Below are 15,756 nucleotides of genomic sequence, written 5' to 3'. Positions count from 1 at the left end.
TTTTTTTTTTATTTTAAAGTTTTCAATTGGTGGTTTTTAAACAGTCCTTTCCAGTATGTTCAGGATGTGCTGGGGTGCAAATCTCAACTCTATAATGAAACTCACTGGTGACACTGGACCACACACCATCTCTGAGTCCACAGCACAGAGTTATTGCACAGACAGGACAAGATAACACCCACACCTGCCACCCTGTCAGAAAGGTAAAGTACAGTGTACGTAAATACATTTTACTGCCACATTGTTCTGTCTAATACATTAAGTGTGTGACATGGTTCTTCCCAATTGTTTTATGAGCTGACTGTTAACGGCTGTCATTTTTATGTTGCTTTGTAAAATGCGTTAAGGAATTCTCAAGGTTGGAACCACAGGGTTGTAAAATGCCTTGAGAATTCCACAGAGTTGGATTCCATTCAGACTATAAAGCAGAATAAAAACGTTAAAGGTAACTAATAAATAATATTGCCATGAATAGGACTTCCTTTTCCTTCAAGAAGACACAACAGGCTTTAGCGTCTTAAAGGGGAAGGTTAACTAAGGGCCTAACCAATTTTCCCGTGCTGCTGCAGCTGTACCAATGGGGTGTGTGCTGCATCCTGTGGTGCTGGGGCAGTCATGGAGGCCTCCTCTAGGTATACGAACATATGTTCCCTTAAGCTGGGCTACACTGTGGGTGCATCAGTGCTGGAAAGTTGGATAGGACTGGGCTCAAAGGTTGCAATCTCATACGCAATTTCTTGGGAGCAAGTCCCATTGAATACAACTCACTTCTGAGTAGACATGCATAATGTCTGACATTATGCATGTCTCCCTGCATATGACGTATGCAGGGAGACATGCATATGACTCATGCATATGACATGAGTAGACTGTCATAATGACATCTGCCTGGCACTTTCAATTATTCAAAATCTTTAATAATAATACTTATTTTTTTCTTACATGCCCAACAATCTTGTGCACATCTATGCAGAAGTAATTGCCACTGAGTTGTCTAGGACTTACTCCCAGATAAATGTGTACAGTGTATAGGACTGCATCTTAAGAAACAGGGTCAGTACAAAACGTAACATTAACAATGACAATGTCACAGACAAATAACCTTTAGAACAAAGAACAGTATATTATCTTAGAATTCTTGCCACAACTCTGTAAGTGAAATATTATCTCCATTTAGTGGGGAAGAGCACTGAGGCTGAAAAGGAGTGGCCAGCCTAAGACCAACTAGTGAATTCACAGCAGAAGAGAGATTTGGTCTGGGGGACTTCCTGATTCAGTGTTCACCCTCTTACAACACAAACTTAAACATGTCTACTCAGAAGTAAGTCCCACTGGGTTCTGTTGTTCAGGAGGTTTAGTTCCAGGAAGTGTGTATAGGATTGCGGCCTAAGTTACTACGCTATGGCAGCTCAGACTGTCTTGCACCCTGAAAATACTTCCATTCGTTCTCTTAAATACTGGAGGTAAAATTAGGGAACCTATGTATCATCTCAGGCCAGAATATGATCTGTATTCTCTCAGGTGCAGCCTGAAAGCTGCAATCACAAATTAAATTAAGGTAAAAGTAAATAGCAGACCTGCAACAGTGTTGCAATGCATTTGCTAACAATGGTCTCAAGAAAATGAACAAAGTTAGCTTATTGTTAATATATTATCATAATATTACACAGTATATTAAGAAGACAAAGAACATGTATATACTGCTTTTCAAGGAAAAAAAGTTTATAGAGCAGTTTTCATAGTAATATAAATGGTTCTCCATCCCCCAAATGGCTCACAATCAAAAAAAAAAAAAAAAAAGATGCACAGGAAACACCAGCAAGCAGCCACCAGGCAAGACAGTGTGCTGGGGTGAACAGGGAGAGCTGTCCTCCCTCAGTTAAATATAAGAGTAGTACCACTCTTCAGTGGCGTAGCTGATGATTGTGTAGCCCTGCGCCGAGCTCAAAATGATGCTGTGGAAGTGATGTCACAACCAGAAGTGATGTCACGCCCAGGCTTTTAAAAAGTGAAAATCAGGGGGAAACCCACCTCCTCTCCCCAGCAGCTTGCCACCGACTTGCTCTGCTGCCTCCCCACAACCAGTGGCATAACTAAGGAAGGAATCCAGCTGGAAGGAGGAGTTCTATGAAAGACTAGAACCATTCAATTGTAAAAATCCCTGTGGGGGGGGGGGGCTTAGAGCAGCCTGCGTATGTAAACCACCTTGGATTAAAGTCTGAGGAGAAATCTGACGGCCAAAGAAAGGCGGTATATAAATACCTGTATAAATAAATAAATAAGGCATCTGCTACCAAGGTTCAAAGAAGATTTTGTAGCCCCCCTCCATGATGAAATCAAACGTTATTAAGTAAATAAATAAGAAGTGATCCCCTTATTGGTTAGAAACACTGTGCTGGGGTGAAGAGGATTGCTTATTCTCCCCCTGCTAAATAAAACAGTAGCACCACTTGAAAAAGTGCCTCTTTACCCAATTAGCAGAGGTAACTTTATTATGATACATAGAAATGACAACTGACTCATATTAACACTTTACCGGTTCCACGCTGTAACATAATAACATCTCATTGGCTCTCAGAACAATCAGTCTCATAGGTTAGGTTTGAGTTAGGAAATCCACTTTTTGTTCCATAAGGCAGTTCTGTCTTCATTTTCTAATTAATTGGCAAAAACTTTTGATGGAATACAGATATTCCAATGCGCTTTGTTTCATTGCATTCTGCACTGTATTACTTTTCCAATTTTATATAACATGATGGTATTATTCTTACTTACCAAGGTTTTCACAATTTGGTCACTCATGTCAAGCTCAGCTTGTTGCCCTCCTAAAGCTTGTTGCCCGGTGCAATTACTATCCCTTGCACCCCCTTAGCTATCGCACTGCCACTCTTAAAAGTGCCTCTTTGTCCAGGTAAAACTCAGGAAAGCTATAATTCTTCTGTCAACTTCTGTGGAACAGTATTTCCAAAAGCAAAGAGGGCTGCTATAATGCAGAAGAAACCACTAGAGTGATATGCTTCTGAAATGGCAATAGAATTATGGCCAGGCCCAATGGCATTCAACATTCTGCAGGGGAATCTCTACAATCAGAGGTAGGCAACATATACAAGTTCAACCCCCCTTTTCCAGGATATACCTATCGTAGCAACCTGGTTCAAGAAGAAGCACTGGTATGGTCCACAGAACCCCCAACACCTGAACTAGCCCATTGGGTGTTTATGAATGCAAATTTACAAGTGCTCCACCACCTTCGTATATTCATAACCCAAGCCAGGTAGCAAAAATAGAGCTTATCAAGGCTTTCAAGAATCACCATATATTGTTCAGTTTATGGTCGCAAATTGTGCAGGGCTGCTGCAGTTCAAGCCCATTGCTTCCTACCTTATGCTCAGTGGATCTCAATAATTATTTTAAACATCTAAAAATGGAAGTCCAAACAATGATGTCAAACAAGCTTATTAGCTCCTCTGACTCTCCACTTTTCTAATGGTACTGGAAGGAACTATAAGAGGCAACCCACAGAAAAAGATAAAGTACAACACTGGGCTATTTGGAGAAGGTGATTTTTATGAATTGCTAGGGATTTTTAAGAAATCAGTCAAAAGGGTAGCTTTCTAGGCCGGTGCTTTTTGATGCCTCAGATGGAAAATAAAAAAGACAACCTCCCTTCTCACAGTATTAAACACAGAACATTATCCAGATTCTCATGTACGAGCCCCATTGAAACGAATGCGAGCTGCAAAAGAGTAGCCCCCCCCCCACACATTTCAATGAGGCTTGCGCAGGAGAACTTGCATAGGATTATGTTTCTTGGTTCTGGTATGTCTCCTCCATATCAGGCGCACTTAAAATCCACTGATCAGCCTTATCTCAGCCTTATCTTGACATCCCAATAACACCATCTTAATTCAGTATTTCCCCCCAGTGTCCCTTCCAAAATCTCATTGATTGATTGACTCATTTGAATCTTCCCTTTCCTTCCCCCTTTCCAGTTTGCCCGCCCCCAGCACAGATATAAATACTCTTTCCATTAAAATTTTCCACCCTCAGAGTAGACCTAACTATTAAAGGGGGGAGAAACACACCTAGTTCAGGGAACAAATTTGGGATTTCCATCCAAGGGCAGCAAATCATTACTTTTTTACTGTATTATTATATTGTTACCAACACTGAGGGGCACAATTTGGATTTTCTGCTTCAGACAACAAACTATATCAAGCTGTCTCTATCCATTCTCTGCTTTCCTGATATTTTCCCTCTCTCCGTTTCATGCCTTGCTTTCCCTCCACTGTATGATGCCATGATGTGGATGTTTTTACAGGGGGGGGGGACAAGAAAGCAACAAGAAGGAGGATTCCAAAAGGAATACAACTGATTTCACTGGCACGTCTCCCTCTCTCTCTCTCACACACACACAATGGTATTAGAGACAAGCACATAAACTGACAAGATACTACACTGATTTGTCTCCCCTAGCTAGTGTTGTCAAGATAGTTCTTAGTCAGGAGCTCAAGGGACTGAGGAAGGATGACTATTTTCTGGGGCTATGTGGACTGGAAGAACCAAGAGGCCCCATTTTGGGGGTTTTGTCAAGCTGTTCTATGAGTGGGTCAATCTGGAGCAGTAGCATTCATTGTGTCCATTGCAGGATGCAGCTCTCTGCTTGTGCAGTGTAGTAGGTAAGAAAGTGGGCTCTGAGCCAGGAAGCCCACATTCCCAAGGCCGAGAATTCCAGAGGCAGTTGTGGGCTTAGCTCGGCCTTGACAAGCTGGTCTACTTTGCTGGGTTGTTGTACAGATTACTTAGAAGACAACCATGAAGTACTATGCATGCTGTAAAGCATTGCATACATGCCAAGTATGATCACAGAGCTGAGAAGGTAGCTGCTTTGTAAGGCTCTCAATAGGTGCAAAAAGGGGGTGGATGTAGCAGGCTGGAGCAGAAGCTTTAGTTTTACACAGCTCTGCTGGACTGGGGCCCTATGGGAGGTGTCTATGAAATAAGAAACCTTCCTCTAAGAGGAGGGACTTGAGAGGTCATCCTGCTCTCTCATTCAAGTCCTACATAGGAAGCCACCTTTTGAGAACAGCACACAAATGTACAGTATTCTCTATACCCAGTCCTGAATGATGCTGTGGTCTCTCTTCTATTCATTTACACAAACACATCTGTATTTCATGTTTAGGTTTTTACAAATCTTCTGTAGTCCACAGGGCTCATGAGGTACTAGAGCCTGTCCTTCAAAACAGGTACTCTCCCTGCCCCATCTGGAACCATCACCCCATGAGCAGGGCGGCTAGACAAAAATTCTTAGAAAGAAAAGACACTCTGGCATGGCAAGGTTCTAGCCCTGTGGAGGTGCAGGAGCATGTTGAACAGGGTCTGATGGAGTAAACTGATGGAGTCCTGGGGTTTCTAGCCAATGGGGTTTCTAGCAGAGAGCAGCTTTGATGTGTAGAGGTGGAATGAAACTTGAGGGGCAAGATATTCTTTTTGAGGTTCTCTGGCAGCACAGGTTCCCTGGTGGGAGATTCTGCCATGGATCTGGGGGTAGAGGGATCCATGGGCTGTGCAGAATAAGACACCTCCAAGGATCTGGGGGTAGAGGGCTCCACGGGTACCTCTGTTTGATGGAGCTGTTGGTTATATCTGGGGCTCTCTAAAGCACTCGGGAATATCTCTTCTGCAAAGCGCTCCATGGGGACCACGGCTGGGGGGGCGTTTCGTTTATTTTCTGGGCAGAGGTGTATGTTATGTATGGGGGGGGGCTGATCTCCCGAAGACGGGAGCAGACATTCCCACTGGCACAAGTTAATGAAGCCGATCTGTCCTGCTTTCTGACACCCCCCCTACACACACACACACTTTCCCTCTTCGCGCCCACCTCCTCCTCCCCGATCTTCCTACACAGAGAATGGATGGCCATCCCTCCCTCTCCCCCTCCGCTCCGGGTTCATGCCTACATGATCCATACGGGGGGAACGTGTGCCAAGCAGCCGTGGGGATGGGGCACTTACCGGGCTCCAGAAGGGAGGTCGAATGAAGGGGGCGATGAAGGAGAAGGAGCGCACGGGAGAATTGGAGAGCCAGCTGGAACAGCAGCAGCAACTCCTTCCCTCCTCCCCCCCTTCCTCCTCTTCTTCCCCCTCTTGCTCCCCGGGACTTCAGAGCTGGGGGGGGCGGGAGAAATGAATCCCCCCTCCAACCTCCGAGTGGCGTCTGTCGGCGGCGCCCCCCACCCCACCCCCGGGTTCAGGCGCCGCCGCCGCCGCCCGTGCGCTCGCCCATAGCTGCGCCCGCCCGCCGCCTTAGCCACCTCCCATTTCCGAAGAGCCCAGAACGCACAGGCAGCCCCCCTTTCCCCGGCTGCCTCCACCCCCCCGCAGCTCTCTCTCTAGCCAACAACACCGCCCCCCCTCCGCACAGGAGCGCATCGATTGCACCCTGCGCAGCTCGCCCGAGCACTCTTTGCGCCTTGCAAGCACAACCAGTGGGGAGGGCAGGGGCGTCCAGGCGCAGGTTATATAACGTGGAAAGGAATAGCGGGGGGGGGGGGATTTGTGTAGGAGAGGGAAGCACCAAGGGAAGAATCGCGGGAGGAAAAGATCCAAGGTGGGGGGGCACAGGGAGAGGCGGGGGGCCCTTTTGGGCCTTCGCCTCCACCAAGAGCTGACGTTACGTTCAGCCCCAGCCAGGACGCAGCAGGGCTTTGGGTGCTGCGGGCTGTGCAGGAGCCTGTGGGTGTGTCACAGCCCGATCCCCTCTGCCTATGTCTACTCAGAAGTCCCATTAGATTCCATGGGGTTTACACCCAGGAAAGTGTGGAGAGGATTGCAGCCTTAGAAGCCAAGCCTGTGCATGTCTACTCTGAAGTAAGTCCCATTATAGTCAATAGGGCTTACTCCCAAGAACGTGTGGATAGGATTGCAGCCTTAGAACCCAAGCCTGTGTATGTCTACTCTGAAGTAAGCCCCATTGTAGTCAATGGGGTTTACTCCCAGGAAAGTGTGGCTAACTTGCAGCCTTAGAACCCAATCCTGTGCATGTCTACTCAGAAGTAAGTCCCCTAGTCGATGGGGCTTACTCCCAGGAAAGTGTGGGCAGGATTGCAGCCTTAGAACCCAATCCTGTGCCTGTCCACTCAGAAGTAAGTCCTATTACAGTCAACTGGGCTTACTCCCAGGAAAGTGTGGATAGGATCGCAGCCCTCAAGCCGGATCTGCGGCACCCTCCCTGGCAAGCACATCCCAGGGAGGACTCCATGGAGTTGACTTCCAAGTGTACCTGGACAGGACTGGGACTGTCTGCACGCGGCTTCCGCCCTACACCTTCTCTTTCCCTCCCCCCCCCCACCCCGGCACGAATCTGGGAGGGGGGTTTAAAGGGAGACCCCCGGAACCCTGAAAATGTCTGAGATAACACTAGACTGGCTGTTTTCAAGGGAGAGAAAACGACAAAATGGGGGAGCGCATCCCTCTTGTCTGCATCGAGCCAGAGCTTCGCAGAAATGGCTGTGGTTGGAGTGGAGGTCCTGGCTCCCTCCCCTGCCCCAAAGCCCCTGGCCCTCCACTCCCCCCTTCCCCTCCTTTTCCCAGCTTTCCTGCGATTTCTCCTCCCCTCTCAATCCCCAGTACAAAGGAATGGGAGATGCCTGGAGCTTTTTTTGGCAAGGCAAGACTCAGGAGCAACAGAGTCGAAGAGGAGAAAAAACCAAGGAAGAGACGGATCGGATCCCGCAGGAACTGGATTCCCGCATCTCTCCGCTTCTGGAAACGAGAGGAAGGCGAATGGAGCAGGCAGACAGGCGCCTCTGGAGTTAGGATGGCTGGCACGAAAGAGGTGGCCAGCAGACTTTCTCAAGGATGGATGGATGGATGCACTGAGCTAAGACAGGATGCAGGGTTTCAGGAGGATCTGAGGCTAGCCAATTGCCCAAAGTGCCACAGGCATTCAGGCAAGTTGAATCTGTCCTGGGGGGAAAAAATGCAACCCCTTTGGGGAATTGCATTAGAGGTGCCAACTTCCAGTGGAGTCCCTATGTTAGACTGTTGCATGCAGCAAAAACAGACTGGCGCATTTATTTCAGCATAAAGTTGCATGGACACCAGCACTTTATCAGATACATGGAATGAATCTTCCCAGACAGCAGGTATATACACACACCACACACACACACACAGAGCACTATCAGTTGCAGGGAGTGGATATTCTCAGACACACACATGCATGCACCCCAGGGGCTAAAGAAACAGGAAAGGGGTTTCGAAAAGTGAAAGTCGTGAAAGGTGAGGTCAAAGAATTATGGGATGGAAGCAGTAAAGTTTGTCTGTGACCATGTCATTGCTTTTATGACGCCACTGTACTCAGCATAATAATGGTCGCAGACTGCACTTCATCCAGCCATAGTCAGGCTCTGGCTCTATGTACATCTATATACCTACCCATTTAGGGGTTTTGCTTTACGAGTGTGATGAACAAGACAGAAGTTCAGGAAAACGTTTGTTGAAATAAATAGGGTCATCTTTAAGATGCTACAGTACTCTTTGATAAAAACTCAAAAGATGTCATGAAAACGACAGAGTTGGCTCAACCTGTTTTGCCATCCTGCATGAAAATTAATTATGCTTTCTGGGCAGAAGCATCACTAGGGCTTGCATATGAGAGCTCACTGCATCAGCCCTGTGATGGACCTCCTGCTGTACCAGACCAACAGAATAAATTACATATGGTATGCACAGCCTAAATACAGTAGCGTCACTAGGGTTGCTGTCACCCCCACTTATTTGTTTGTTTGTTTGTTTGTAGAGCAGTATAGGTCACCCAAAAAATCAGAAACCAACAAAAAGCCAGTGGCCAACTTGATCACACAACTGAATAAGAATTCTAGTATTGGCTCTGATACATGGAGATGAAAGATGACTCATATTAACACCTTATTGGTTCCCTGCTGTCATAATAACACCTCATTGGCTCTTGGAACAATCCGTCTTATTGGTCAGTTTTGAGTGACCAATAAGTGACCAAAGAAATATTTTTGTTACATAAGGCAATTGTAGTTTCCTTTTCTTTGGTTATAACTTTTGATAAAATAGAGAGATGTCACTGTGGGTTGTTTCATTGCATTCTGCATTAAATTACACACTGAATGATGATAACATGGTCTTATTCAAAAATACCAAGATTTTCACAATTTTGGCAGTAGTGGTGACATCCCCCTCCCCTGAATGCAGGGCCTAGGAGAGGGGGGTAAAGGGGGTAATTTGTACCCAGGTCCAAGGTCAGAAAGGGGGCCCAGGAGCCAAAGGAGGGGGCCCAGAAAGTTCCTGGGATCTGACATTTTCCTATCTCACCTGAACTTGCTGATGGGCGCTGCATCAAGAAGGCTAGTAGACCTGGGCTTCAAAGACTATTGTGGCTGTCAGCACCCTCCCCTTATCCTATTTTGCCCCCCCCGTTCTGCTGCCCCCATTGTGCCCCTCCCACTTTGGGAAGGGGCCCAGAAGAAACTTTGTACCCCCTGATAAAATTCCTCTCATAGGCCCTGCCTGAATGCATCGCCCGGTGCTGTCTGCACCACCACACCCCCTAGCAACATCACCATTTCAGGGCATAACAGTTTTCACAGTAGCAGCCTCTTTCTCAGTTCCAAGTAAGTGAATGGAACCTGAAGGGAAGGTTCAGCAGTCAGGAAAACAGAGTGGAGGAACACAACTACCCTCCATTTGGACTCTCCTTGGGACAACAGGCCCTCTGGTGGGAAGGAAATGTCTATTCCCCCTTAAAGGTCTCCTTTTTCTCTTCTGCATACAAGTGAATAGACACTGCTGCTTGTGACACTGTGAATAGACACAGACACACGTGATTGAAAAGGCATGACAATTGCAAAAACGGGCCTAGGAGGAAACACAGTTGCTCCCCTATGTCGGATCCTGTTGTCCAAAAGGTTGGGACAAGGCTGGCCCATCCATGAGGCCAACTTAAATCAGTCACCTCAGGTGGCAGGTTGGTAGCATGCATGTACCTATTGCTTGTATGCCAACTTGCCTCCACTGCTGCTGCTGCTGCTGCTGCTCCTTCCACTCTCTGGAAAAGGAAGATGGAGACAGACAGAAGAGGAAATATTGAGGGGAGGAGAGTGCTGAACTAGAACATTGGAGAGTGAAAGGAGTAGAGGCTGGCACATCATCAGGTAAGGGAAGCAGCACAACATGCCACCTCAGGCAACAGAAAATCTTAGGCCGGCCCTGGTTCTGGAGTGAGGGAGTTGTGTCTTCCTTAGAAGATTTTTCTGATTAGCTGTATTTAATGGAATTTTATGCTCCTCACAGATTAGTGTACAAAATCCAGTTAAAATAATGAAAATCACACACTCATTCACTCAATCCTGATTTTATTGTTAGTGCTATTCTTGTGCAAACCCTGATCCAGTGCTGTGTCTGATGGTGTGTGTTTGATGGGTGAATAACCTTGCTGCAAGGGCAACAGTAGCTTGCTGCCCATGGAGAGCTATAGCACACTTTAAAACAAACAGGCTAAATATGCATATCAATACTGGCAGAGAAAGTGCACAGCCTACAAAGGACTTTGTAAGGTGAAAAAAAATACCCATTTCTACAAAGCAGAAGGTTTATGAAGGGTTGGGGAAGTGCTGTAGGGCAGTGTTTCTCAAATGGTGGGTTGGGACCCACTAGGTGGGTCATGAACCAGTTTCAGGTGGGTCCCATTCATTTCGATATTTTATTTTTAATATATTAGACTTCATGCTACTATGGTATGTGGCTGCATTTGGGGAAATGTTACACATCTGTACTTTTAACAGGCTACTCTGTGTATGCTTTTAACAATGACAGCCAATGGGGCTTAGTCCTGGGTACATGTTGGTAGGATTGCAGCCTAGAATTGTTAAAAATTGTCCTGCTTGATGATGTCACTTCTGGTCATGACATCACTTCCTGTGGGTCCTGACAGATTCTCATTCTACGAGGTGAGTCCCAGTGCTAAAAGTTTGAGAACCACTGCTGTAGGGGATTGGTTTGCTATTCTGTCACTTGGTGAGGTGAACACTTCTACACAGGCTGGTATAGGTGGAAGAGTTAGAGTACTCAACTCTACAAAACAGTAATAAGCAAACTAAAAAAGTCTTGAATTGCACAGTCATGGACATCAGATGTCATGTCACTCCTTACTAGTGACGCTGCAGATGATGTCCAATAGGTATCCTATTCATGTTCATTTACTGAATGTTCAATCACTTTCTACCTGGTGCTCATGAGAAATAAAAAACCACAGGTGCTATCTGTTGCTGGGGGCATGTTTCCAAGGACAGAACACTTGCAAGTTTTGTGTTGGGAAAATGCAGCTTTCCCCAAGATGAAAGCACATTTGGAGGGAAGGTGTCCAGATCTCACACAACAAATGAACATACAGTATTTATTTATTGTTTAATAATGTTTGTGGTGCAGAGAGAGAGAGAGAGAGAGATGGCCTGGAAAAACTCAGAGAAAGGAATGGAGAAGCAGACACAACCTCTCCAAGTGAAACATGACAAAAGAGAGAGTGGCAGCAACTCAGTGGCTAAAGGAAAATTGTGAGATGTTTTAAACTAGTGTTTTTCAAACTGTGGGTCATGATGCACTAGGTGGGTGCAAGCCAATTTCAGGTGGGTCCCCATTCATTTCATTATTTTAATATATTAGACTTGATGCTACCATGGTATGCGACTGCATTTGGAAAAATGTTACAGACCTGTACTTTTAACAAATTATGTATATACTTTTAACTATGATAGTAAATGGGACTTACTCCTGGGTAAGTGTGAGTAGGATTGTAGCCTAAGATTGGTAAAAATTATCCTGCTTGATGACATCACTTCCGATAGGTCCTGACAGATTTTCATTCTAAAAAGTGGGTCCAGTGCAGAAAAGAGAAGATTAAAAATTTCTTGGACCTTTAGTCCAAAGAACCTTGGAGAAAAATGCACACTAGCACATGCCCAATAATGAAATTGTTTTTATATATCATACAACATTCTGTATATTGTATACATATAGAAGGAAAAACCATAAATGTAATAAGGCTGCACTTTAGATGACAATTCTTCTAACCCACTCAGGCCCATGAAGTGACATCATCAAGCAGGAAAATTTTTAACAATCCTACGCTGGAATCCTACCCATACTTACTCAGGAGTGACCATTATTTTTAAAAGTATATACACAGTAACCTATTAAAAGTACAGATCTGTAACATTTCCCTAAATGCAGTCACATAGCAGTCTAATATATTAAAAATAAAATATTGAAATGAATGGGGACCACCTGAAATGGGCTTGCGACCCACCTAGTGGGTCCCAACCCACAGTTTGAGAAACACTGCTCTAATCACTTCAGGTAAAACCAGGTACAGTACTGAGGAATAGATGTCACCTCTGCTCTGCAGTTAAGCTGGATTTGCACAAGCAGCAGAATGGGAGGATGAAAGAGGTACAGCTCATTCTAACTGCAAGTGAAAGATTACCTTTTTTAATGGTCCTTTATGTTAAAAAACACACACAAAACCCTCTGCAAATTAAAAATTAGCGCAGCGGTGGGCAGACTGAGCTAAAATCCTTCTTCCACATTTTTATTTATAGGGGTTTTTGAATTTATTTATTTTTTCCGTGGTAAAGAAATGGCATTCCTCATCCTAGGTCTGAAATAAAACAGCCCATTCTGTAAGCTCAAGATCCTACCGCCTTATTCACAACATATATAGTATTCAGGCCTTAAGCTGCCCCTCCAAAAGATTAGAACTTCTCTACATGTCACAAGAATGGGAAAGTACCATAGATTGAGTTGGTAGAATTTTGAACTGTACCACTTCAGAATGAACCTATAAGGGTCTTGTGCTTTAATGTTCCTCTCCCCACATATGAGGCATTCTACATGTAGACATACAGAACATTAAGGATAGGTATTTTAAATGTGCTGGTTCACAAAAGGTTTCTGCATGGGTGAACATGCAAAAATACGACCCCACACAGCAATACGGAAGTATACAGTCCAGAATTTTGCTGCTTCAACCTACATTGTCATTCTGTACAGGTAAAGAGCCAGGTTGCATTGGGCCTTTCAGGGGGCACTGGAGATCTTTGGGCCCCATCTGCATACACATATACAAGGCCTTCCATGGTCACCCAATCTCTCTCTCTCTCTCTCTCTCTCTCTCTCTCTCATGCACTGCCTCTTCTCCTCCACTGAGGCTACCTTCTCTCTCTCCCTCTCACAGCTTCCTCCATGCTCCCATGCATGCCCCTATGCATCAAGCCCACCTGCCTGACCACCACTGACTGGGCTTGATGTCACAAATGGGTCAGGCCCTCCCCCTTCCATCCCTGGCTGATTAAACATATAATTCTAAATTTTCAAACTGACTGTGGCCTGTGAGGCTTTTTGAGGGCTATGGGCCTCCAGCACATGCTCTTAGGTGAAGATTAAATAATCAGCCTCAGAGTATTTGCCACATTAATTAATTCTCTTTACACACACACACAAACATGAAAATTGTGACAGTATTGTGCATAATGTACAGTAGCTTAAATGAATCGACTACTTTTGATTCAGTCATACAACAACTGTATATTCAGACATGTTTTATAGTAAGATGCGGATATTTGGAAAAACTTTATTTCCATTTTATAACTTCATAATGCATGATGGTTTTGCCTGTAATTTTAATACAATGAATATACCTTTAGCATTCTTAATGCCAGTCTAATATGTTTCCATGCCAAGTACTGAAGCCCTTAATTAATAGCAGTGGTAGCATCTGCTGTTGTTTAGGAGAAAATGCTTGGATGACTAAAAGCACTTTCCTATCTGGGCTAGAATCTCCTTGGTGATTGGTATTGTACTAAACTGCAGTGGTGTACCTGGCAGGGGGTCCAGAGGGTCACATGGTCCAGGGCAACAGATGCCTAGGGGTGGCATTCGCATGGTTTCCCCGGCCCTCAGAAGGCCTTCTGGGGGCTGCAAACCATCACTTCCAGTTTTCAGCAAGATAGATTGGGAGATAGATTTTTAATATCTCTATTTTACACAGAATAGAAGTTGAGATTTCCTGCCTAAGGTTGCAATTCTCTACACACTTACCTGGGAGTAAGTCCCATTGAACTCAACAGAACTGAGTAGAGATGAATCAGGTTGCACTGTTAGCCAGGCCAACGCTTTGTCAACTACTCCACTTTCACAATATGTGGTATTAGTAATTACAATGCTTTACAATGTGTTTTTGACCAATCACATACTTTGTGACTGAAATCCTACTTTCTGAAATATCTGAAGAAATGTACAAACTGTGAAGTAATGAAATCCAGATTGCAAAATTCTGGACTACACTGATCTAAACTCACATTGCACATGTGCGAAATTATTGCATTTGAACACTGTGTTCACAAAGTCGGTTTGGAATACTAAAATTAGGTAAGTCACAAGATCGGTCTTTTGTCTAACTTGTCTTGTGAGATCAGCAGGAAACGTCCCAATTCCTTGTTGCTCACACATATGCAACCTGATTCAATGCATCAGTTACTAAGTCCCACTTTCAGTGGTGCTTTACTCCCAATCACATGTGCATAGGATTGCAGTCTTACAGCAGAAGCCTAAGCATTTTGTGCAGGAGTAAGTCCCACTGAGAATGAAGAAGAAGAACACAGTATCAGTTCAGTGGACTTTCAGTTCAGTGATAAGTAGGCTGAGGATTGTAGCCCTGCTCACATTGCAACATCAACTGTTCCTGCATCTCAGGGCTTAACAGCTGGAGGCTCCTAGGCCTCCTACCTACCTCCTACCTTTCCCCCAAGTAGTTTAATTTGGCCAACTGCAGAGGCAAAAGTGGATGCTGTAGCAAGGGAATTGGCAGCAGGCTATTTGGGAAAGGATGCTTGCAACCTCTACCCACCATCCCCCAAATCCTTTCTTGAAGCGGCAGAACTAGTTGCTTTAACATGTGCCGATTGCTTGGACATTCTCACACAGACAAATGACTCAGAGCCCAATCCTGAGCTCACACTGCGGGGAGTGTCACAAACAAGCACATTCATGGCCCTCAGTGCTGGTCTGCCCTGGACCACTGGGTGGCGGAGAGGTAGGTGGGGAGGCAGGGAGGAGGTGTTCCAGGGTGAAGGGAGGGCAGGGAGAGGGCAGGGAGGAGGTGTGTGGGGGAGGGAGTGGGGCAGGAGGGAGGTGGGACCCGAGGAGCTCTGCTTCTCTTTATCCAGAGCCTCCACGTAGGGCTGGTGGCCCAAGGGTTGCCTCAGAATGAAGTAGCCCCATTGCGAGGCTGCTTACCTTACCCAGGGGAAGGGGACAAAAGTCCCCTTCCCCCAAGGAGCCACTGGCAGCTGCCCGGTTGTACTCAGGATGCCTTGGCAGCCATTTCTGGCACCGCAGCAGCCCCGTGCTCCATGCAGCATAGGACTGAGTTGCCTGGCTGCAATCCTATGCACGCTTTCCTGGAGCAAACCCAACTTAACACAATAGGGCTTACTTCTGAGTAGACCTGCATAGGATTGTGCTGTAACAAGCCCAATCCTATCCCCTGCCACCAGCATTGATGCAACTGCGCCAAAAAGTGCATGCTGCATTCTATGATGGGGGAAGACCCGAAAGCAAACAGAGGGTAAGTAAAAATAATTTCAGCCCTAGGGCTGCCAATGGATCTCCTTGGACATTCACCACCTATTTTCTATGTCTGAGGACAGAAAAGGGGCAGAGAGGT

General features: G+C 45.6%; 1 protein-coding gene across 2 annotated transcripts in view; it reads right to left on the bottom strand.

Moving 5' to 3' along the window:
- Positions 1-6,282, bottom strand: part of ATN1 (atrophin 1) — a 31,145-nt gene extending 24,863 nt beyond the window's left edge. For both annotated transcript variants that reach the window (XM_066615744.1, XM_066615743.1), the window contains exon 1: positions 6,018-6,282. The gene's annotated coding sequence lies outside the window, so the exon portion shown is untranslated. The remainder of the gene's footprint in view (positions 1-6,017) is intronic.
- Positions 6,283-15,756: the final 9,474 nt, after the last annotated feature.

The sequence above is a fragment of the Tiliqua scincoides genome, chromosome 2 (genome assembly GCF_035046505.1).
Source record: "Tiliqua scincoides isolate rTilSci1 chromosome 2, rTilSci1.hap2, whole genome shotgun sequence".
NCBI lineage: Eukaryota > Metazoa > Chordata > Lepidosauria > Squamata > Scincidae > Tiliqua > Tiliqua scincoides.
This window is presented reverse-complemented; position numbering and strand designations above follow the sequence as displayed.